Here is a 25,592-nt window from a genome sequence, read left to right as displayed (position 1 = left end):
TGGTGAAACTACACCCTTTTAGCCCCATTGCTATGGTCACTGCCTTCCCAGTGTCCAGAGTCCCCCGATAGCATATTCAGCCTCAGGAACAGCTTTTCAAAATCATGCCTTCCATTTTATTTCTAAGGGCTGCATAGTTTGGGATTATGCAGATATACCATGATTCTTTTTCCCAATCTTTTCTACTAAAAAGCAGGCTTGTTTTTTTTTTTTTTTAAGGATTTTATTTATTCATTTGACAGAGATAGAGACAGCCAGCGAGAGAGGGAACACAAGCAGGGGGAGTGGGAGAGGAAGAAGCAGGCTCATAGTGGAGGAGCCTGATGTGGGGCTCGATCCCATAACGCCGGGATCACGCCCTGAGCTGAAGGCAGACGCTTAACTGCTGTGCCACCCAGGCGCCCCAGCAGGCTTGTTTTTGAACTAGAATTTCTTGCCTTTTTTTTTTTTTTTAAAAAGATTTTATTTATTTGAGAGAGAGAAAACATGTGCCCAAGTGGGGGGAGGCAGAGGAAGAAGCAGACTCCCCACGGAGCAGGGAGCCCGAAGTGGGGCTTGATCCCAGGACCCTGGGATCATGACCTGAGTTGAAGGCAGATGCTCAACCAACTGAGCCACCCAGGTGCCCCTAGAATTTCTTGCTTTTAAGAAAAAGAATTTCTGGGCCAAAAGAATGCTCACATTGAAATGTTTACTATGATATTGCCAGCTTGCCTTCCTAAAGAGCTTTTCAAATTCATTCCCAAAATGGGTATCAGAGAGTTATTATTTTCTATATGTTTACCAACATTGGATAAAATGAAAAACTTTAATGTGTGCCATTATGGTAGTCAAAGTTATATGCCAATGTTTTGTTTTTTACTTATTTAAATTCCAGTATAATTAATGTAGTGTTGTATTAGCTTCAGGTGTATAATATAGCAATCGAACAACTCTGCACATTACGCAGTGTTCATCATCACTGTAAGTGTGTTCTTCATACTCTGACAAGTTCACCCATCCTCCCCTCCCACGACCTCCCCCATAATCGTTTTAATTTGCATTTCTTTGATTTTAACGAGCTCTGACCTGGGTCAGTGCAAGCCTTTCAGCCCCAGACCCACCAATACTCTTCCGGTCCTGACACCGCCCACCCAAAGTCAAACCCGCAGGCTGAGAATAAGGAAAAAAAGGCTTTAATCGTCATGTGCATTTAGAATAAGATAAGAACTGCATCGATTCTCAGTAGATTTAGAAGAAAAGTTTTTAAAGATATTGATTACATGAAGAATGTTTTCTAATTAAAAAACCTGTAGGTAATTAAGGAAAGGAAGAGCAAATAAGGAAGGTTCTCCACCATAAAGACCTCAAGGCTCAACTCGGTTCGGGGCCAGCGTGGGGGGCGGGGAGCCGCAGTAGTCGGAGAAGTCCATACAGACAGAATGAGGGCCCCCAGTCTCCTGTTTGGACTCCTGTCGCAGTCTCCTTCCAGGGCATCGGTTGAAGGGGTGCTGGGGGCCACAACAACGCCGGAATTCTTTTCCTGTCCGGATTCCACCCAGTTTTAAGCCCTGGTTTTCAGCACCTTCCGGGGGCGGCCTGGGCTCCTGGCGGCGAGCTGGCCGTGGGTCTGTCCCCCTCCGCTGGCGCGGGCATCTCCTGGCTGCTTCAGGCCCCAGTGGGCAGCGCTGTCTGTCGCGTCTGCCTCTTGCGGCGGTGACTGTAGCTCCACCGCGGTTTCAGTCTGGACCCCTGGGTCCTGGCAGCGCTTGTGGCCCCTCTCAAGTGGGGGACCAGCTCCGGGCCCGGTGCAAGCGCGGCGCAGCGACCCGCACGCACAGTAGCTCCCGTCCATGCAGAACTGGGGGTGCTGGCAGGAGCGGCGGCTCAGCGCGGGGAAGTTGTCCAGCGCCCAGGCCCAGGCCTGTTCTCGATTCAGGCCCGGTGGCATGTGGGGCTCTGGACGTGCCCGCCAGCAAGACAGCTCTTGGAGCGTCGTAAGATGCGGATCCATAACTTCGGCCTCCTGACCAGGCGGGGAGCACAGGGGGTCCAGGAGAAGAGGCCAATGCTGGAATCCGGCGAGTGCGCCCTTTTATACTGCTCTGGCGGGTCTAGGAGGTAGGAACAGACAATCCAAACACTTGGAGTTGATCTTTATTTGCCTTGCAAATTGCCTCAGAGCCTGATAGGATTAAGGAGAAAATCGCATCATTCTGGAAGGCGCTATTGAAAGTTTGAAGGGTTTCTGTGATTGGATTAAGGGAGGGGCACGGAGAAAAAGAATGGTCTTTGGAAAGAGGTCCAGTTCCTGGCTGTTTCCATTCATTGTAGAAAACTCCTGGGTGGCTCAGTAGGTTAAGCGTCTGCCTTCAACTCAGGTCTGATCCAGATCCTGTGATGGAGGTGCCCCCACCCTGCTCCCCCCCCATGAGTCTGCTTGTTCCTCTCCCTCTGCCCCTCTCCCACTCGTGCTTTCTCCCTCCCTCTCTCTCTTTCTGTCAAATAAATAAATAAAATCTTTAAAGTTAAAGAAAAGAAAAGAAAAGAAAAGAAAAGAAAAGAAAAGAAAAGAAAAGAAAAGGCCTCTACTGCCAGGCTCCCCTAGAGAAACCACACTTTTAGCACAGGGGAGAGGATTGTCTGCTTTTAGAGGTGAGACCCTGAGGGTTAGATACTTACAAGATGGCAACATGGCTTATGCTGGAGCTGAATGGAGAATATAGGTCCTCATGCGCACGTATCAGGTAGGTAAATGAGCAAAGAAGTAATTAGGTAGAGGTGGGAAAAGGAAAGTCCCATGCCTTACTTAAAATTGTATTTTTTCTATTTTTGTCTACATTAGGTTATTTGAATCAAAGGGAGACTTCAAATATGCTATGCTTTTCATACCTATTGGGCAAAATGCACTGAGTTAATGCAACATTTTTGAGTGATTTTTTTGCAGAACCTCTATCCTGTTTTATGTGATTATGTCCATTCTGTCATTAGTGATTGCCCTTTCTCTGCTCTCCCTACTTCTATTGTAATTCTTACCATTAGAAACTATTTTTATGGGTGTTTTTCTATCAGTCTCGTAATATCTGACATTCTTTTAAGTGTATATATCTTCAATTCAAGTAAGGTTATCAAGTTACATATCTAATTTAGTATTATTCATTTGCAAGTTTCTAAGATTGTTACATGTACATTTATTTTTTTAAAACATTTTTAAGTTTATTTTTTTTAGTAATCTCTACTCCTAAGGTGGGGCTTGAACTCACGACCCCAAGATCAGGAGTCCCATGCTCTTCCAGCTGAGCCAGCCAGGTGCCCCTGCTACATGTCCATTTCATCTGTTGTTTCCTATGCTGACCTCTGATGAATCCTGCCACATTTTACCTATCTGCTGCCCACAGTGGACATTCAGAATGTTATTCACCACGTGCGGTAGTCTCCTAGTGAAAGAATTTCTCTAGGTTACATACCCATGAATAGAAGTATGCCGTGTAAAAGTGCAAAAAACTAAATTTGTTGAGTAATGCCATATTGTTCTTCAGAATACGTGCAACATTTACCCCCCAACAATAACGCATGAGGATTACACAATACACACATTCCTCACAAATATTTGGAAGGACCCAATATTCTAACATCTGCCAGGGGCTTGGTGATTCTGAACGGATCAGCAGTGGTGGTAGCTGCAATTCAGTGTTCTCTGATTTCTCTTTGGGAGCCACTTTGCTGTGTGGTTCTGAAAGCCATTCCTGATGTTCAGGCAAAAATCTGTGTCCCCATTGTTCCATGAAATTAAAAAAGATTTATTCCCTAATACATTCTTTCATGCTTAAACTATTTGAGCATATTTCATTTCTGTTCCTAAGAAGCATAAAAAGAAATAGAACAGTGGGGCACCTGTGTGGCTCAGTCGGTTAAGCATTTGACTCTTGATTTTGGCTCAGGTCATGATCTTGGGGTTGTGAGATCTAGCCCCATGCATGGGGTTCCAGAGCTCCCCACTCAGTGGGGAGTCTACTTGAGATTCTGTCTCCCTCTCCCACTGCCCCCCCTTCTAAAATAATAAATAAATACTTTTTTAAAAAAGAAATACAACAGTGATATCACATTCAACATTATATTTACTTATTACAATCTTTTCCTTTTAACAATCTTAGAAGAATGAATCCAGATTTCCTTGATAATGTGTAAATATTTAAAGATTTTTTTTTCTGTTTTCAGGATATTTTAAGAATGTTTTATATTAATCTTGATTTTTAGATGAGATCATAAACTTAAATGAAGAAAAATTTCTCTCAATTTCCATCTTGAAATTTTACATCTTTCCTCCCATCAAGAATTAAATAAACCGTTTTAATAAAGAATTTGATCTCTTCTGTATGTGTTAATTTTCTTAACACAGGGGTCCTGGGATAGGAGCAAGGAGCCTCTCCAATCCCCATGGGCACAAAGTAGTCCAGAGAGTGGGGCATCCAGAGTCTGATGTGGTTAGGGGCTGACACTGGTGCTGGTAGCGAGGGTGGAGGGTTGGGAGGACCCTGAAACTAAAGACCACAGTATAGCTCCTTAGCTAGACCAAGCAAGAAAATTATCTGAGAGAAAGACTTGGTGCTTAACCTGACTCCTGCCTCAGTCTACTCATACTCTGTGCTCTTGTGCTTGCTTTGCTGACACAGGATACCTTCTGGCTAGCTGACCTCTGCAGAAGCCCACTTGGCAAGGAGCTCAGGACAGCTCTCAGCCAACATCAGCCAGGGAATTTAAACTTAATCTCAAACTAGTAAAATTTAGCTACCCAGTTTTGTTGAAAGCAAAATACCACTCATGTCACATAAATTTCTTTTTTTTTAAAGTTTATTAAACAGGGTTCAAATTCCTAAAAATAAAATTAAAAAATCGAAACCACAGCATGTATCTTTCACCTACCGAATGGAAAAGATATTGTACATCTATATTACCAATGATCTTCGCATTGTAAGGGAACACGTATTTCATATACTGCAAGTGGGGCTGTATTTGGTACAGTAATACCGTGAGATAAAGAGGTTATGAAATGTACAAAGCACATATGCTCCAAAAACAAAACTTAAACTGCAGCCTGTTACACGCAGCACACAAAGAAGCACCCCCCACCCACATACACACACAGTATGCCCACAAGTTCAGCATGCTTATGGTCAAAACTAAAAATTGGGAAGAATGTAACAATACGAAATTTGAAATAAATCATTTTAAACCCCAAAAGAAATGTGTCTAGTGGGTAAATGAAACCAAGAAAGTTCATTTCGGGGGCACCTGAGTGGCTCAGTGGGTTGAGCATCTGCCTGCAGCTCAGGTCATGATTGCAGGACCCTGGGATCCAGCCTCCCATGGGGCTCCCTGCTCGGTGGGGAGTCTGCTTCTCCCTCTCCCTCTGCCTGCCGCTCCCCCTGCTTGTGCTTTCTCTCTCTCTCTCTGTCAAAATATTTTTTTTTAAGAAAGTTCATTTTGTAGCTACAAGAAATGGAATGAAAAAGCTAGCTACATAAGGGTATGTATGTTATTGTTCTATTTCTGTGTTACATATTTATATGCATATATATTATGACTAGAACACTGACAGATTCACAATAGCTTCTCAGAAACATTGGGGCCAGATGCGTGTTAGAATTCACCTGGTTCGGCAATTCCAAAGTGGTCGCACATGCTGAGCCTGATACTATTACCATCTTGTTAGGCATTGTTTTCAAGGGAGCGCTCCCTCTCACATCCAGGTTGGAGTAGATACTCTAATGGTATTGGGAGTTAAGGCACCTTGGGCTTGCTAGCGAGCACGCCCACTCTGAGACCCCCCCCCCCGACCCCCCTCTCTGCTGGGTGGCTAGTTTCCCAGGTCACGTGCGCAGGTCACGCTCGCCTCCGCTGTGCACGTTAGGCGGAGGCTGGCAGGCGCTGCGCAAGAAGGTTTTCAGAGAGTCGGAGGGGTAAGGGACACTAGCTGGGATTTGGTCAGCGCCTGAGGAGCCCTGAACTTCTGGGTGAGTTTGGAGAGGGGGGTAGGGGAAGGAGGCGGAGGGCGGGCAGCGCCTGCGGTGGACTCCCAGCCAGGAAGGGCCGGGGCCACGCGGTGGGGGCGCTTCCCGCGCTAAGCCGAGTCCCCGCGGCGGCCGGCTGCCTGGCTGCGGTTCTTGGAACACCCGCTCCCATAGTCGGCAGGTCAGACAAGGGGCCACGCTGTACCCCTGGCGGCCCCCACCAAGCCCCAATGCACCGCAGACCCCACCGCCTTCCCCGAGCCCCGCGAAGCCAGGCGACCGAGGGCCCCGCGCGGGAACCCGCACCGTCCCCTGCACCCCTGCGCCTCGTCCTTCCCCAGCAGACAGACCAGGGACACACGGGAGCAATAAAGGACTTCGGCATTGTTCTTGGCCCCTGAGTAGCGAAATGAAAATTATCTAAGGACTCCGAAGACAAAAACTGCTTCTGTGGTTATGGCGCAAACGCAGAGGTGATACTGTAACATATTTCGTTTGCGGAGGATGGTGTGCCGAGAAGGGTCTCGGCGGAAATCTCAGGGCTCCTCGGTGGCCAGGGTCGTCTGGGCCCTAGCGATTCGGATCCAGTGTCTTGGGACGTGCGGTGGTGGCTCCTGGGGGCAGGAACGGGGCGACCCTCTGAAGAGTCCCCGCCGTCAGTGGCCTCGGGCTCCTCTCGTGGGCCCTGGAGGGAGGCGACCGCTCCCCCAGCGGCTGAGGGGGCGGGCGGCGGCGCGGCTCCCCAGTGGCGTCCGGCTGGCCTGGGGCGCCCCTGGTTCCTCGTGGGTTTCCTGGTGGGGGCGGGCGTCCGGTCCCGGCAGCAGGCTCTGCGCCCGGAGTCGGGTTTTCGCGGCTGTCCAAGTGTCGGCTGGTCGAGTAGCGCCAGCGCAGAAGCCCGCAGCGACTGGAAAGCATTTCCCGGTTATGTCTTGGCAGTCCCAAGACGGCCCACCCAGGGCGGGAGAGAAGGGGAGCCGCCAGGGCGCAGAGGCTGCGGAGCTCGGGGCTGGGGGCGTCCGGGGCCCTGGAGCCCGGGCTGCGGAATCCCAGGCTCCCTGCTCACAGCCCGGAAAGGGGCTGCAAGGTCGCGCCTCGTCCAGCTCACAGCCGATCGGAAGATGATGATATTCAAATGAAAACCAGTCATCTTGGGTGAAATAATCCAAGGTCAATTCTCTTCATGGTAGATTGAATTGGGTTTGAACATAAAAGGTACTAGTGCACCTCAGAAAAGAAAACTGGGGAGACTAGGTTGTAGTGTTGGAAAGGACACAGACGCCCAAGTCTCCAAGCAGAACAATGAATGGGAGGAGGGACAAAGGATCATTTGTGATGTGACAGAGCTTGCTAGGGTGGTGACCCAATTCTTAAACTGGACTTTCACTTTCCCAGTGTTGCGTTCTCCTGATGAATTGCTCAATTCAAGATTTCACACTGTGTCTGGATCAGTGTTACCCCCCCAGAAGCTCCAGAAAGGGACTGCTTGGGTGAAAGGGAAGTTCCACCCCTTTCTAGGTGAGTGACCCTCAGGGTAATCTCACCTCTCTAGGTCTCCCTTTGTCATCTCTGAAATGGGGAGCAAATCACCTCTCATTATAAGGTAGCTTTCATGAATTTAATTTGCTGAATTATTGTGATTATCATTATTCTCAATATTATCATGGATAGAATTATATTCTTAATGAGAGCAATGTTAAATACTGCCTTTTGGGGGAGTTTTCTTTCTCTAAATGAATTATTTTTCCCCTTAGTTTATCATTATCTATGGTGTCTTGCATGTAATACATCCTTCTTCATCTGTGTCGAACAACCTATTGACAAGAGCATCCGTGGATACATTATGAATTTCCTCAGATAGATATTCATCTAGTTATCCCCAATACTTAGGAAGCACATTTTGATATCCTCCCATGTTCCAGGTGCTGTAATGGGAGCCACGCAACATGAAGATGAAGAAACTGCCTATAGCTTTCAGCCCTTACATCCTAGCGAGAGAGCAAAGACACAGTCAAGAGACCATTCAGAACACGGCCAATGCTGTGAGCATTGCCAGAGATGATTTAATGACCAGAAAGAAATATTCTAAACATGATACCTCCCTTCAAAGCCAGATTTTTATTGTTTGCTTAACTGCGGGGTGGGGTGGGGGGGAATAGACTACAGTAGAAGTAATAAATGAGAAATAACAAAATAGAAAAATCAGACCATAGTGAGGATGGCAGATGATTGAAAGAGCTCTAGCTAGTTGAAAGGTTCATGGGAGCAATTTAGGATTCTCACAGCTGGGTCGAAGATTGGAAAAAGATATGCAAACAGAAGAGCTCTGCCTGGGTTGTTAGAAGGGTGAGGCCACCAGGGGCGCCTGGGTGGCTCAGTCCAGTAAGGGTCTGTCTCCAGCTCAGCTCATGATCTCAGGGTCCCGGGATTGAGCCCCACATCGGGCTCTCCACTCATCAGGGAGCCTGCTTCTCCCTCTCCGTCTGCCTGCCGCTCTGCCCACTTGTGCGTTCTGTCAAATAAATAAAATCTTAAAAAAAAAAAAACGAAGAAGGGTGAGGCCAACTCAGAATTGTTTGAACACAGTCAGAGCTGAAATAGAAGGGGAGGGGAGGCACAGCTAGCCTGTGTTGTGGGAGCACCAGAAAGAAGTCTCTAGAGGGAGAACCAGCAATGGGGTGCGTCTGCAGGTGCTCAGCATCCCTTACCAACAAGACACAATGGCAAAATATATGATAATACTTCAGGGCAGGAACAAAGCGGTATCTGGGCTCGCACACTTGCTTGTGAACATTGACCAAATCCCGCTCTGGATTAACTAAGATTCTGAAGTTGAGAGAGAATCCTGATGCCTAGTAAATGCATATGAATGCATGAAGCGCATTTCATGTTAGATATTTGCTGAATCTAACATTGGGAGCTCAACTGATTTTTTAAAAAAATATTTTATTTATTTATTTGAGAGGGGGAGAGAGAGATAACCCGCACACGCCCACAAGCGGGGTTGGGGGTAGAGGGAGAGGGAGAAGCAGACACCCCACTGATCAGGACCCTGGGATCATGACCTGAGCCAGAGGCAGACACTTAACTGACTGAGCCATCCAGGTGCCCCTCAATCAATTTTTAAACATATTTGGAATGTGTCTTTTATATATACAGATAAACTTACAAGTTTTGACTGGCTTATATCCATATACCTTAGACACCTTTTGATAGGGTTCTATTTTTATTTTATTTTTTTTAAAGATTTTATGTGTTTATTTGAGACAGAGCACACTCAAGAGTGGGGGGCAGAGGAGGGAGGGAGAAGTAGACTCCCTGCTGACCAGGGAGCCCCGACCAGGGCTCAGTCCCAGGACCCTAGGATCATGACTTGAGCCACCCAGGCGCCCTGTTCTATTTTTATTTTAAAATTTTATTATGGGAAAATACAAGTATACCAAAGGAAAAAAATAGCTTAATGAACCTTAATGCATCCATCAACCTGGTTTTAGCTATTTTTAACATTTGGCAATCTTGTTTCATCTATCCCTTATATCCTCCCCCTCCCCGGCCAGTATTCTAAAGCAAATAATAGACAATGTACCATTTACTCTCAGTCTATTAACACACCAGGACTTTTTTTTCATAATCATATTGCCATTATTATCTTACAGTTTTAACAATAATTTTAGTACTATATAATAATCAGTATGTGTTCAAATTGCCCCCAGTCTTAAAAATGCCCCTTTTTCAGTTGATTTCTTTAAATCAGGATTCAGAGAAGATCCACACATTGCATATGGTTGATTTGCCTCATAATTTTTTTTTATTTGTAGCAATTTACCAAGGCCTTTTTCTTGCCTTTTATTGTTGAAAAAAGTAGGTAACATTATCCTGTAGAATTTTCCATTTCCTGGATTTGACTGATCACTTCCTGTGTGCTGTTTGTTTTATTACTCATAGCTCTGTGACCATAAGATCTTGATGTTTGTTAGAGTTAGTTTGAATTATATAGACAAAAATACTTCATAAGTGATGCTGGTCTCCCTGTTAAGTAAAAAGCACATAATATCTTATAGTGAGATTAAGAATTGTGACTGGATTTAGGTGATGCAGGTTTGATCCCTCTGTTACTTAAGCTCCCGTTAACGTGTTAATTAATGGCATTAGCATCGGTTAATGATTATTACCTAGATCCGTTATATCATTGGGATGATTACTGCATCCTACCATTCATCTTCATTTATGATTGGATGTCTGCTATAAGTACGTACTTTCTCTCAGTAATCGTTTTCTTAGACTACAATGCAACTCATATGGCAATGACTGGGTGAATGTTTAATTCTTGCCCTTTATCAGTTTGCAGAGAAAAGGTATGCCCGAGCCACATCCAACGCTGATCATGAAAGATTTTGTTAGTTTTAAGTATCAGTATGAACACCTGGTTTTTTGGAATACTTGATTTGTTTGATACTAACTGTTCAGCTCCCCCTTGAATAAAAGGACTTGATGCCCAGCTATGAGGAGCATAGCTATCTGACAGCCTCCAGCTCTCAGCTTCAGCAAAGCCTGACTCAGCTTTGGAGTCCACCCAGCTACATTTGGAAGGAAAGCACCCAAGGTCCAACCCACGCTCAACAGGAGATTACAAGAGAGACATGAATACTAGGGGGCAGTGATCACTGGGGGACTTCTTAAAGGCGACCTGCCCACTGGCCAAGGTTCTAAATCCAAGTGGTGTGCAAAGAACATCTATTCTTGGCGAACAATAGGGTGTGAAGTCCACTGGGCCAGGAGGGACTGGGGTGCCATAGAAGATTGGGCATTGGTTATATGTATGCCGAGGGACTCTACAATTTTATTTTAACATACTGAGACTCACAAATAGTGGTGTTTATAGTCTCTGAGACACTTTGGCTTTCACATTGTGCAGCGTTGTTTTTTATGCTCAGTATTGTGTTCCATTGGTCTGCTGGTCATCCCTCTCCATTTACATCACTGAATCTATCATTTCCATGACAATGGACTCAGGTGTATCTGTGAGAGGCAGAGAGGAATGATGAGAACAAGGGAGAATATGGGCTCATTTTAAATACACCTGTATTTATGCCACAGTCCTTCAAGGCTGCATGAGTCTTGGTTCTAGACTTGGAAGGATGTTGGCACAGAGGCTTAGAGCTATCAGATCAGGTGAATCCAGGGAGAAAAATAAGGTGAAAGAAAGAAAAAAGAGAGAAGGAAACTGTGACCAGGGTGCAGGGGTGCAAGAGCATCTGGCTCTGGGGGTCCCAAACAGACCAGGTTTGGCCACTCTCTGCTGACCAAATCAGAGAGACCAGCAGTGGTAAAACAAGAAAGGAATATTATTTCAGTGAGGCCAACACTGGGAAGACAGTGGACATTGGTAACATCACAAAGACTGTCCAAAGTGCTGAAAATACTTCTAGGTCTATATAAGGAAAATGTGAGACAAAGGTCAGGTCAATGGTTGTCTTGTGGTCAGTCACCTGGGGTCTTGCTAGCTCAGGGCAGTCCCTGTTGTTTGCGGGGAGGGGAATAACTGCAGTTACCATCACAGGTTGCTTTGCCCACAGAGTCTTTTGCCTGAGTTGAGAGATAAGCTGGAAAGAAGAACTTAATCAGTTAGAAAGTACAGACTGGGGTCAAAATGGGGGTGGAGGAAATCCTGTTTCAAAACCTTGGTTTGGGAGGCAAAAAACAGAAAACAAACAAAACACCCAAAACTAAAACAACCAACCAAAACACCTGTAGAATTAAGAGACGAACTAAACTGATGGACATGTCACCTTTTGTCTGCTAGAGACCCCCCCCCCCCAAACAAACCAAGGATCACCTAAATTCATTAAAAAATTTTAAAAAAGACAATTTGGCCCTGGGTCGCTGCGGAAAGATCCACTCTGTCCTCCTTCCCCTTCGTGTTCATTCTGCATCCACAAGTAGGGGAATGGCATTGACGAGGAAAGTGCTAGATCCTGCACCTCAGCTGAGGGACCACATCTCAGCCTGCCCTCCCAGTGCAGGGCCTGACGATTCCTCCTGCCTCCTCCATGATTTCCGTAGGCTTGAAGGGAGAACGATGGACTGTGGCTGATTTCAATAGCTGAGCCAATTTCAGCGTTTGATAACCTCCTGCTTGGAAGTTTTGGACGCCCTCAGCCTGGGAGAAAAGCTGTGAGGCCTGTGCCTGCTCACTCACCACTAGGGGGCAGCGGCACGCCGGGCTTCCGCAGGACCCTGTGGTTTTCCTAGGTGAGCCTGGAACCTGAAGGGGCCTAAGGCTTGCTGCACACTGTCTTGAGGATTGATCAACGTTGCCATTCTAGATACAGCCACTAGGAGGCGATGCTGCCTTCCCCCCAAAAAAGTGGAATTTGAAAACTCATTTTGTTCTTGTTTTTTCCAACTTTATTGAGCTGTAATTGATATATAATATCGTGTGAGTTTAAGGTGTACAAGGTACTGATTTGATTTATTTATTGCAAAATGATTACTACCATAGCTTTAGTTAACACTCCCATTACCTCTTATACTTACCATTTCTTTTTTGTGGTGAGAACATTTAAGATTTACTGTCTTGGTCACTTTCCGTATACAATACAGTATTGTTAACTCTAGTCACCATGCTGTACATTAGATCCCCAGAACGTTTTCGTTTCTAACTGGAAGTTTGTACCTTTTGACTGACATCTCTGTATTTCTCCCAGGCCCCCCAGCCCCTGGCAAACGTCCACTCTCTGTTTCTATCTTTTTTAGATTCTACATGTAGGAGCATACAATATTTATCTTTCTTCACCTGACTTATTGCATCTAATATAATTCCCTCAAGTTCCATCCATGTTGTTGCAAATGGCAGGACTTCCTTCTCTTTCATGAATGAATAGTATTCATACGTAATACACGCACCATATCTTCTTTATCCACTCATCTATTGATGGACACTTCAGTCGCTTCCATATCTTGGCTATTGTGAATAACACTGCAACGAACATGCAGTGCAGAGATCTCTTTGAGGTCCTGATTTCATTTCCTTTGGATATATACCCAGAAGTGAGAGTGATATATGATAGTTCTAGTTTTAATTTTTTGAGGCATCTCCATCCCATTTCCTATAGTGGCTGTACCAATTCACATTCCCACTGAGAGTGCACATCCAAATCCTCACCAATACTTACCTCTTGTTGTTTGATGACAGCCATTCTGACAGGTGCGAGGTGATATCTCATTGTGGTTTTGGTTTGCATTTCCCTGATGATTAGTGGTGGAGTATCTTTTCATGCACCTATTGGCCATTTGTGTGTCTTCTTTAGAAAAATGTCTATTCAGTTCCTCTAACCATTTTTAATAGGATTTTTAAAAATTGTGTTGTGTGAGTTCTTTATGTATTTGGGTATTATCCTCTTATAAGACCTATAATTTGCGAATATTTTCTTATATTCTATAGGTTACCTTTTCGTTTTGTTGTTTCCTTTGCTATGCAGAAGGAAACTATATTTTATATACTCCTACTTGTTAATTTTTGTTTTTGTTACTTGTGCTTTTGGTGTCATATCCAAAAAAATCATTGGGAAGACCAATGTTAAGGAACTTTTCCCCTATAGCTTTTCCTATTTTCTTCCAGGAGTTGTAAGGTTTCAGGTCTTATGTTTTAAGTCTTTTATCCACTTTGAGTTAATTTTTGTGAATGGCGTAAGAGAGAGATCCCATTTCATTCTTCAGAAGCGGTTATCTGGTTTTCCCAACACCATTTATTAAAGACACTATCCTTTCCCCATTGAGAATTCTTGGCAGCTTTGTCAAATATTAGTTGGCTGCTTGAGTGTATTTCTGGGCTCTCAGTTCTGTTCCACTGGTTCGTTTTTGTGCCAGTACCATAGTGTTTTGGTCACTTTATCTTTGTTGTATAGTTTGAAGCCAGGAAGTGCGATACTTCTAACTTTGGGTTTTTGTTTTGTTTTGTTTTGTATTTGTTTTTCAGGATTGCCTTGGTTATTTGGAGTCTTTTGTAGTTCCATATATTTATTTATTTATTTAAAGATTTTATTTATTTGGGGCGCTTGGGTGGCACAGCGGTTAAGCGTCTGCCTTCGGCTCAGGGCGTGATCCCGGTGTTATGGGATCGAGCCCCACATCAGGCTCCTCCGCTGGGAGCCTGCTTTTTCCTCTCCCGCTCCCCCTGCTTGTGTTCCCTCTCTCGCTGGCTGTCTCTCTCTGTCAAATAAATAAATAAATAAATAAATAAATAAATAAATAAATGGAAGATTTGTGGCAACAGACTTCTGTTGGTGGCATTTTTCCAACAGCATTTGTCCACTTCACATCTCTGTGTCATATTTTGGTAATCTTTACAATATCTCAGATTTTTTCATTATTATATTTTTATGGTGATCCTGCTAAAAGCTCAGATGATTGTTGACATTTTTAGCAATATTTTTTAAGTCATGTACTTTTTTTTTTTAGGTAAGTGCTATTGCACACTTCATAGATGACAGTAGAGTATAAACATAGCCTTTATATGCACTGGGAAACCAAAAAACTCATCTGACTCACTTTCTCATGATATTTGCTTTATTGCAGTGGTCTGGACCCAAACCTGCAGTATCTCTGAGGCATGCCTGTATTGTAACTGTGGTAATTTTTAATATGTTCAACCTTTATAGTAGAGATTAAGAGGCTAACACACCACCATATTACAAGTTTAAGAGTATTCTGAATTTGACCACGTATGTGTGTATTTTCCTGTGTTTTCATGTTACTCATTAGCACCCTGTCATTTGAGCTTGAAGAACTCCTTTCAGCATTTCTTATAAGGCAGGTCGAGTGGCAATATACTCCCTCAGCTTTTGTTTATCTGGGAATATCTTTAGCTCTCATTTTTGAAGGATAACTTTACCAGATAGAGTATTCTTGACTGGCAGCTTTTTCTTTCAGAACTTTGAATGTATCATCATTTGAACAAAGGTTTCTGCTGAGAAATCTGCTGATAGCCTACGGGGGTTCTCTAGTAAGTGACATTTCGTTTCTCTTACTGCTTTTAAGATTCTGTCTGTCTGTGATTTTTGACACCTTTATTCTAACGCATCTTGGAGAACATCTTTTTAGGTTGAATATGTTTGGGGTCCTATGAGCTTCCTGAACTTGGATGGACAGATCCTTCCTCCAGATTTGGGAATTCTTAGCCATTATTTCTTTAAATAAACTTTCTGCCCCCTCTGGTTCTCCAATAATTTGCAGATTGCTTCTCTTCTATCAAGAGAAAGCTTTCTTCACACTTCCATTCTTCTGCCTTTGTCCTCCTCTGAATTTCTCCTGTCCTCTACCTCACAGAGTCTTTTTTCTGCTTGATTCATGCTGTTGGTGCTCTCTGTTGCCTTTTTTTTTTTTCCATTTTATTCACTGCATTCTTTACCTCAAGAATTTATGTTTGGTTCTATTTTATGTTTTTCTGTCTCTTTATTACACTTCTCATTTGGTCACATATTGTTTTCCTGATTTCCTTGAATTGCCTTTCTGTGTTTTTCTTGTAGTTCACTGGGCTTCCTTAAAATAGCTGTTTTGAATTCTTAATCAGGTAAATCACAGATCTCCACCTCTATGGGGTTATTTACCGGAAGATTATTGTGCTCCTTTGGTGGTATGTTTTCTTGATTTTTCATATTCCTTGAAGTTTTGCCTTGCTGTCTTTGCATTTGAAACGACAGTCACCTTCAGTCTTTACTAGCTGTGCTTGGGAGGGAAATACCTAGTTAGCTCTGCTAGAGATTCTGAAGCTCTCTCAACCTTCCAAGGGTACACCTGCTTCACGCTCCCTCTTGTGGCAGAATTCTTAAGTTTGTATGCTTTCTCTGGATTCTGCCGTGAACCTGGCCTAGTGCTGACAGCTTCTCCTTTGTTTTCCCAGAGGTGTCGCTAAAGCTCAAGTTTATGGTTTCTGGCTTGCAGATTCCAGCGGGCTTTCTGTGTATGCTCGTTAGCCATCTGCCAAAGCTTATTCTTGCTCCACAGTAGGGTGAGAGCCTTCTTGTTGGCATCCTGCACAGCTGGGGAGCGCTCACTCCATCACTCTTGTTTCCCACTCCCGCTCCAGAGAACCCACATGCCAAGATCGCAGGCCCCAGGCTGTGCTCTCCTAGGGGAGGGATGATGAAGGTAAAGTCAAGCTGTTTTCTTATTCTCTCTAGTGCATCCAAGTTTGTTTGTTTTTGGTTTTGGTTTTTTTTCCTCCAGCGTCGTGCTAGAACTTCTTCAGAAACCTGCACTTCCACAAAGGCTCTTTTTGTCTGTTGGTGATTATCTAAGACAGTGTTTTCCAGGGGCTCCAAGACCATAGCTGAGAGGGGCTGGAGCTGGCTCATGGACCATGGCAGGGTCCACAGTCAGGTCCACCTCTTACCTGACACAAAGGTGAGCAAGACTTCTCCTGGGTCCCTTCGTGTATGGTGCTGCATCCCACGGCTCCCACAAGGCACTTTTATCTGTGGGTGGATGTCAAATTAATGTTGTTGAAGGGACAAAAATGAGGGAAATCTTATTTCACCATGATGCTGATGTCACTTCTCTGAAAATTCATTTTGGACCAGTCTGCCTAGCAATGTCTGCTGGAGAAGGTGTAAGGAAAGAGTTGAGGGCAAATCTTTGTAATGTTGGGGGGAAAAAATCAAGAGCCAGAAGCAACTTCTGAAGGCATGGCCACTGCTGACCATTTTAGCCACAGGTGATCTAAAGGAAAGGACGAATAATATAGTAAAATAAGATACAGGGGCACCTGGGTGGCTCAGTCGGTTAAGTGTCTGCCTTCAGCTCAGGTCATGATCCCCGGGTCCTGGGATCGAGCCCCATGTTGAGCCTGCTTCTCCCTCTCCTCCCTGCTCCTGCTGTCTATCGCTTTGTCTCTCTCTCAAATAAATAAATAAAATCTTTAAAAAAAATAAAATAAAATAAGATACAATCCAGGAGGAGGAAGAAATGGAAATTTAATACATTTAATCCTTTTCATATGATTTTTTACATGATAAAGATTCATTCACTCAACAAACAAATGTTTATTAAGCACCTACTATACGCAAGACACTGTTCTGGGAACTTCAAATACATAAGTGAACAAAAAAAATGTATGTCTTCATGGAGCTCACATTTAATGATAACACATGCTTAGTGTAAAACATTTAGAAAATACCGAACCTTGTAAGGAAGAAAAGAAAAATATTCTTTCACTCCACCATCAAAAGATAGCCAGTGTCAATATTTTGTTGCATTTTCTTTTTGCTCACTTTTGTTATGCCTATACTCACACATCTATATAATTTAAAAATTGGAGATTTCATTGTACCCGACTTACATAATACTATACAGCTTGTGAAAGGATATGAACTGTCAAACTTTCTTAAAAAAATGGCCATCTTTCCAGAAATATTATTAGTCAGTTGTTTGAAAATTATTAGACTTTAAAATCAATAGGACTTGGGGGGCACGTGGCTGGCACAGTCAGTAAAGCATGTGACTCTCACCCTTGGGGTTGTAGATTCAAGCCCCTATTGGATGTAGAGATTCCTTAAAAATAAAATCTTTTTAAAAAAATCAACAGGATTTGGTAATATATCAGTTAGATTTTTGTGTGTGAGAGAGAGAAAAGTGGGAGAGAAAGAAAAGTGTTTGAGGTTTATGAGTTTTTCTACTAATGGGCAGATGTAGGTATCAATAACCAAGATTATAATTTCAGTGAGGGGAATAAATCCAATGTACAGAAGATGTGGTTTTGAAATACCCTACGAGCATCCCGGCAGAGCCACCAGCTAGAGCTGAACATCAATGCCTAAGCCGGAGATACAGGTGTGGATTGTATATTAAGCAAAACCAAGAGTGGGAGCACCTAGCTAAAGTGTGTGGAATAAGAAGAGGATGGAAGCTGAGTTCTGGGGAATTCCCACTAGCCCGAAGACTCGGTCTTGGCCTTCCCAGTCTAGGGGAGCTACAGGGACTGCTCTAGGAATAAAGAAATTTCCCTCCCCCACCCCTCATCATAAACGCAGAACCACCTGCAGGAACCAGCATGGTGCTGGCACTCACTACATAACTTGCTTACACTGCGCCCTGCACCCCACCCCCCTCACCCCAAGCCAGACCTGCCTCAGCCCTGGTGCTGTGCATCCCCTCCCCCAGAAGACCCCCAAAAACCTTGTCTCCTGACCATTCGAGGAGGATTTGCCCACCTTGTTAAAACTGCACCCCCCACCCATGCATGTTATGTGCAATGGCCCTGCTGGCCCCACTCTCAACAGCAGTTGTGTGTCCCCTGGGGAGGAGGACTAGTGCCACCTAGTTAAAAGTGCACATCCCTTCTCTTCTTTTCTCTTTTCTTTTCCCTCCCTCCCTTCCTTCCTCTCTTTCTCTCTTTCTTTTTCTTTCTTCTTTCTCCGTCCCTCCCTCACTCCCTCCTTCCCCCTCTCCCTTCCTTCCTCTTCTCTCTTTCTCTCTCTTTCTTTCTTTCTTTCGAGAGAGGGGAGGAGGAGAGGGAGAGAGAAATTTTCAAGCATGCTCCATGCCCAGCACAGAGCCTGACACAGGCTTGGGGTCCATTTACCTAAGACCCTAAGATCATGACCTGAGCCAAAATCAAGAGTCAGATGCTTGCTTAACAGAGCCACCCAGGCGCCCCCTGCTTGCTACTTCCAAGGCCAAGAGATACAGCTCACTTTTCTAACAACAACAGACACAGAGAGGTAGGCAAAATGAGGAGACTGAAGAATATGTCACAAATGAAAGAACAGGGCAAAACCATAGCAAGAGACCTAAGCAAAACATATAAGTAACATGCCTGATAGAGAATTTAAAATGATGATCATAAAGATACTCACTGGACTTGAAAAGAGTGGAGGACATCAGTGAGACCCTTAACACAGAGATTAAAAAGAACCAATCTGAGATGAAGAACACGATAAATTAAATTAAGAATACATTTGATGTAGAATAAATAGCAGGCTGGAAGAAGCAGAAGAATGAATTAATGAACTAGAAGACAGAGTAATGGAAATCAAGTAACGGAAATCAATATGAACAAATGGAGAATTATGCAAAATGAGAATAGACTTAGGGAACTCAGTGACTCCATCAAGCTTAATAACATTTGCATTATAAGGATCCCAGAAGGACAAAAGAGAGAAAAGGGACAGAACATTTATTTGAAGAAATAATAACTGAAAACTTCCCTAATCTGGGGAAGAAAACAGATATCCAGATCCAGAAGGCACAGAGATCCCCCAAGAAAACCAGCCAAAGGAGGTCCACACCAAGACATGTAGTAATCAACATGGCTAAAAGTAGTGGTAAAGAAAAAAATTTTAAATCAGCAAGAGAAAAGAAGACAGTTACGTACAAGGGAAACTCCCTAAGGCTACCAGTGGATTTTTCAGCAGAAGCTTTGCAAGCCAGAAGTAAGTGGCATGATATATTCTAAGTCCTGAAAGGGAAAAATCTATAGCCAACAATACTCTACCCAGCAAGACTATGATTCAGAATAGGAGAGATAAAGAGTTTCTCAGACAAACAAAAACAAAGGAGTTCATGACCACTAAACCAGGCCTACAAGAAATATTAAAGGGGACTCTGTGAGTGAAAAGGAAAGATGGTAAGTGCCAGTATAAATAGAAGGAAACACAAAAGCAGTAAAAATAAGTATTTCTGTAAAACATCAGTCAGGGATTCACCAAATAGAAGGGTGTAAAATATGACAGCAAATACTTAAAACGTTGGGGGGAGAGGAGTAAAGAATGTGATCACACTTATGCGACCATCAACTTAATATAGACAACAATATGCAGATGTGATATGCAAACCTAATGGTAACCATAAATCAAAAACCACTAATAGATATGCAAAGAATAAAGAGAAAGGAATCAAAGTTTATCACTAAAGAAAATCAGCAAACCAGGAAAGAGAAGAAAGGATGATCAGAGAAAAACTACAAAAACAAGTAACAGAATAGCAATAAATACTTATCTATCAAATAATTACTTTGAATGTAAATGGACTAAATATTCCAATCAAAACACACAGGATGACAAAGTGGATAAAAAAACAAGTCCCACTTGTATGCTGCCTACAAGAGACTCATTTCAGACCTAAAGATACCTGTAGATTGAAAGTGAGGGGATGGAGAAATATTTATCATGCAAATGGATGTCAAAAGAAAGCTAGAGTAGCAATATTTCCATCAGATAAAATAGACTTAAAGACTTTAAAAAGACTTTTAAAAAAGACTTTAAAACAATCCAACAAGAAAATATAACAATTGTAAATATTTATTCACCCAACATGGGAGCACCTGACATAACATAAACAGTTAATAACAAACATAAAGGAACTAATTGATAGTAATACAATAATAGTAGGGGATTTTAACATCCCACTTTCATCGATGGACAGATCATCCAAACAGAAAACCAACAAGGAAACAGTGGCTTTGAATGATACACTGGACCAAATGGATTTAATGGATATATTCAGAACATTTGATCCTAAAACAGCAGAATACACATTCTGTTCAAGTGCACATGGAACATTCTCCAGAATAGATCACATATTAGGGCACAAAACAAGTCTCAACAAATTGAAAAAGATCAAAGTCATACCATGCATTTTTTTCTGATCACAACACTATGACACTAGGGATCGACCATAAGAAAAAATCTGGAAGGACCACGAATATATGGAGGTTAAATAACATGCCACTAAACAATGCATGTGTCAAGCAGGAAATAAAAGAACAAATAAAAAAGGACATGGAAACAAATGAAAATGAAAACACAACAGTTCCAAACCTCTGGGATGCAGCAAAAGCAGTTCTAAGAGGGATGTATATAGCAATACAGGCCTACTTCAAGAAGCAAGAAAAATCTCAAACAACCTAACCTTACACCTAAAGGAGCTAGATAAAGAACAACAAACAAAACCCAAAACCAGCAAAAGGAAGGAAATAATAAAGATTAGAACAGAAAAAATGATACAGAAACTAAAAAACAGATCAATGAAACCAGGAGCTGGTTCTTTGAAAACATCAGCAAAACTGATAAACCTCTAGCCAGACTCATGGTGGGGGGAGGACTCAAATAAACAAAATCACAAATAAAAGAGGAGAAATAACAACCAACACCACAGAAATACAAACAAATGTAAGAGAATGTTATGAAAACCTATATACCAACAAACTGGACAACCTAGGAGAAATGGATAAATTCCTAGAAACATATAACCTACCAAAAGTGAAGCAGGAAGAAATAGAAAATTTGAACATACTGATTACTAGCAAGGAGATTGGATTAGTAATCAAAAACTCCCAACAAACAAAAGTCCAGGACCAGATGGCTTCACAGGTGAATTCCTCCAAACATTTTTTTTTCCTTAAGATTTTATTTATTTACTTGACAGAGAGAGAGAGGCAGGCAGAGGGAGAAGCAGGCTCCCTGCTGAGCAGAGATCCTGACATGGGGCTCGTTCCCAGAACCCTGAGATCATGACCTGACCTGAAGGCAGATGCTTAACCATCTGAGCCACTCAGGCACCCCTCCACCAAACATTTAAAAAAGAGTTAATACCTATTCTCAAACTGTTCCAAAAAATAGAATGAAAACTTCATTTCATGAGGCCAGTATCATCTTGATAACCAAAACCAGATAAAGATACCACAAAAAAAGAGAACTACAGGCTAATTTCTCTGATGAACATAGATGCAAAAATCCTCACCAAAATAATAGCAAACTGAATCCAACAATATATTTTAAAAAAATCATTTACCATCATCAAGTGGGATTTATTCCCAGGTTGCAAGAGTGGTTTAATATTTGCAAACTAATCGACATAGCACATCACATCAATAGAAAAAGGATAAAAACCATATGATCATTTTAATAGATACAGAAGAAGCATTCAGCAAAAAACAATACCCATTCATGGTAATTGCCTTCAACAAGGTAGGTTTAGAGGGAGAATATACCTCAATAAAGGCCATCTATGAAAAACCCACAGCAAACATCATACTCAACTGAGAGCTCTCAAACTGAGAGCTTTTCCCCTAAGGTCAGGGACAAGACAAGGATGTCCACTTTCACCACTTTTATTCAGCATAGTACTGGAAGTTCCTAGCCAGAGCAATCAGACAACAAAAAGAAAGAAAGGCATCCAAATCAGTAAGGAAGAAGTAAAACTGTTACTATTTGTAGATGACACGATACTCTATATAGAAAACCCAAAAGACTCCACCAAAAAAATACTAGAACTGATAAATGAATTCAGTAAAGTTGCAGGATACAAAAATCAATGACAGAAATCTGTTGCATTTCTATACATTAATAATGAAGCAGCAGAGAGATTAACAAAACAATCCCATTTACAATTGTACCAAAAATAATAAGATACATTGGAATAAACCTACTAAAGAGGTAAACAACCTGTGTCCTGAAAACTATAAAATACTGATGAAAGAAATTGAAGACAACACAAAGAAATGGAAAGACATACCATGCTCAAGTATTGGAAGAACAAATATTGTTAAAATGTCTATACTACCCAAAACAATCTACAGATTTAATGCAATCCCTATTAAAATACCAACAGCATTTTTCACAGAACTGGAACAAACGATCCTCAAATTTATGTGGAACCACAAAAGAGCCTGATGGCCAAGGAATTTTGAAAAGGAAAGTTGGAGGCATCACGATTCCAGACTTCAAGTTATATTATAAAGCTGTAATAATCAAAACAGTATGGTACTGGCACAAAAACATACAGTTCAATGGAACAGAACAGAAAACCCAATTGTATGGTCAATTAATCTTCAACAAAGCAGGGAAGAATATCCAATAGGAAAAAGACAGTCTTTTCAACAAATGGTGTTGGGAAAACTGGTCAGAAACATGTAAAAGAATAAAACTGGACTGCTTTCTCACACCATACATGAAAATAAACTCAAAATGGATGAAAGACCTGACTGTGAGACCTGAAACCATAAAAATCCTAGAAGAGAGCACAGGCAATACTGTCTCTGACATTGGCCATAGCAACATTTTTCTAGATACGTCTCCTGAGGCAAGGGAAGTAAAAGCAAAAATAAACCATTGGGACTACAACAGAATAAAAACCTTCTGCACAGCGAAGGAAACAATTAAAACTAAAAGGCAATTTACCAAATGGAAGAAGATATTCTCAAATAACATACTCAATAGAGTTAGTATCCACAGAAGGAACTTACACAACCCAACACTAAAAAATCCAAATATTCCAGCTGAAAAATGTGCAGAAGACATGAACAGACATTTCTCCACATAGATGGCCAACAGACATATGAAAAGATGTTCAGTACCACCCATTATCAGGGAAGTGCAAATTAAAACCACAATGAGATATCACATCTGTCAGAATAGCTAAAATCAAAAACACAAGAAACAACAGGTGTTGGAAAGGGTGTGGAGAAAAAGGAACCCTCTTGCGCTGTTGGTAGAAATGCAAACTGGTGCAGGCACTCTGCAAAACAATACAGAGGTTCCTCAAGAAGTTAGAAATAGAACTACCCGAAAATCCAGGAATCACACCATTGGGTATTAACCCAAAGAATACAAAAACACTAATTCAAAGGGATAAATGCACCCCTATGTTTATAGCAGCATAATTTACAATAGCCAAATTATGGAAGTAACCCAAGTGACCATCAATAGATAAATGGATAAAGAAGTGGTATATGTATATTCAGTGGAATATTATTCAGCCATTAAAAAAATGAAATCTTGTCATTTGCAAGGACATGCGTAGAGCTAGAGAGTATAATGCTAAGTGAAATAAGTCTGTCAGAGAAAGACAAATACCATATGATTTCACTCATACGTGGAATTTAATGAGCAAAGGGAAAAAGAGACAAAACAAGAAACAGATTCTTAACTCTAAGTATAGAAAACAAACTAATGAAGGTGGGTGGGGGATGGGGGAAATAGAAGATGGGGATTAAGGAGTGTACTTGTCATGATGAGCACTGGGTGATGTATGGAATTATTTAATCACTATATTGTACACCTGAAACTAATATAACACTGTATGTTAACTATATTGGAATTAAAGTCTTAATTAATTTTGCATTAGGATGGATGAAACAAAAATCTCATCTGTTTCCATGGCTTCAATACCCACTTTATGCTAAAAATTTCCAAATCCCTAAAACTAGCTCTCTCCCTTAAATTCTAGACAGGTCTGTATATAAAATGCCTTGTTGACATCATCTGTACTTAGTTGTCTCTTTAAAATGATCTCTTCCCTCCCCATCCTTTCTCCCCATTTTCTCCAGTTATATTCTCCATTTTGGTAAAATTGTTCCAACAATCCGTCCACTCAAGCTAGAAATCTAGGAGCCATTCTTGAGTGTTCTTTTCTCTCACCATGAATATATAGATTTATTTGGTACCCATGACATGCTTTCCAGCTAATGTTGATCCTATTTCTGGATTCCATCCAATTCTCTAATCTCATTAGCCACCATGATTTCATCTAGATTACTAATAGCCTTCCACTGGTCTCTACTCCTTGCATCCTCTCCCATTTAGTCTATTGTCCATACTGGGGCTAAAAGTCTCTCTTTTAAAAAGTAAAAAAAAAAATTTTTTTAAGATTTTATTTGAGAGGGAGAGTGAGCAAGAGAGAGAGAGCAGGAGCTGGGGGAGGAGCAGAGAGCGAGGGAGAAGCAGACTCTCCACTGATCAGGGAGCCCAAAGCCGGGCTCAATTCTGGGACCCCCAGGTTCACCACCGGAGCCGAAGGCAGGTGCCCAACGGACTGAGCCACCCAGGCGCCCTAAAAAGGAAACCTTAAAATGTCACTATCCTGCTCAACTTTCAAGGTTTCCCTTTCCATGATAAGAAAATCTATCACCTTTAACACTGTTTACAGGGCCCCTGCGGGTCTATCCCATCAACATCCTTTTATTTCTCAAAATGCTATAATCCTGTTGCCTCTGAATGAGCTGTACACTTGGTTAAGAACACTCAGACTTCATATTCTTACAGGTCACTAGCTTTCCTTGACCGCCCCCCCCCCCATTACCTTGTTCTTCACATCTCATAACACTCAGAACTCTGCACCCAGGCAATTAACTGTACAAAATATCTATCTACTCCATCAGACTAAGATAAGGCCGAAACCACATACCCCTTGTTCACCACTTGATTTCCCAATGTATTAAACAGTGCCTAGCACAGCGTTGGCTCTCCATAAATGGCTGTTGAAATAATGATTACACTCACTCCTGCATATAGCCAGCTATTTGAGTCTTCCCCTAACTCCCCACTCTATTTTCTTGAGAGAAAAAAGTAAATCTCGACCTGTTATCCTCCAAAAGCATTTTTTTTTAAAGATGCACGAGTGAATGACCCAGCCAAGTGAGGCTGATTGTAAGTCACTGGCCTCTTTAAGCGCGGGGGTTGAGAGTGGAGAGAGCTGTAGTAAAAGCATCAGGTGTAAATAATCGGGGTAGATCCAGGTCCCGAGCCCAGCGAACACGTGCTGCCCGCCGAGCGTGGAGAGGGCGGGCACCCGGGAGGCAGGTCCCAGGCGGCCAGAACGTGCTCGCGC

The 25,592-nt window shown here is 42.4% G+C and overlaps 1 long non-coding RNA gene across 1 annotated transcript; it reads left to right on the top strand.

Annotated features, from left to right (window-relative positions):
* The first annotated feature begins 5,932 nt into the window (after window positions 1–5,932).
* Window positions 5,933–8,095, top strand: LOC148108865 (uncharacterized). The gene is made up of 3 exons (XR_015726816.1): window positions 5,933–5,993; window positions 7,383–7,505; window positions 7,910–8,095. It is a non-coding gene; the product is annotated as an uncharacterized LOC148108865 (long non-coding RNA).
* The last annotated feature ends 17,497 nt before the right edge of the window (window positions 8,096–25,592 follow it).

The sequence above is a fragment of the Ursus americanus genome, chromosome 15, assembly GCF_024610735.1.
Source record: "Ursus americanus isolate L20-20 chromosome 15, mUrsAme1.1.p, whole genome shotgun sequence".
Taxonomy (NCBI): Eukaryota; Metazoa; Chordata; class Mammalia; order Carnivora; family Ursidae; genus Ursus; species Ursus americanus.
The sequence above is the reverse complement of the archived record's forward strand: the minus strand, read 5'-3'. Positions and strand labels throughout refer to the sequence as shown.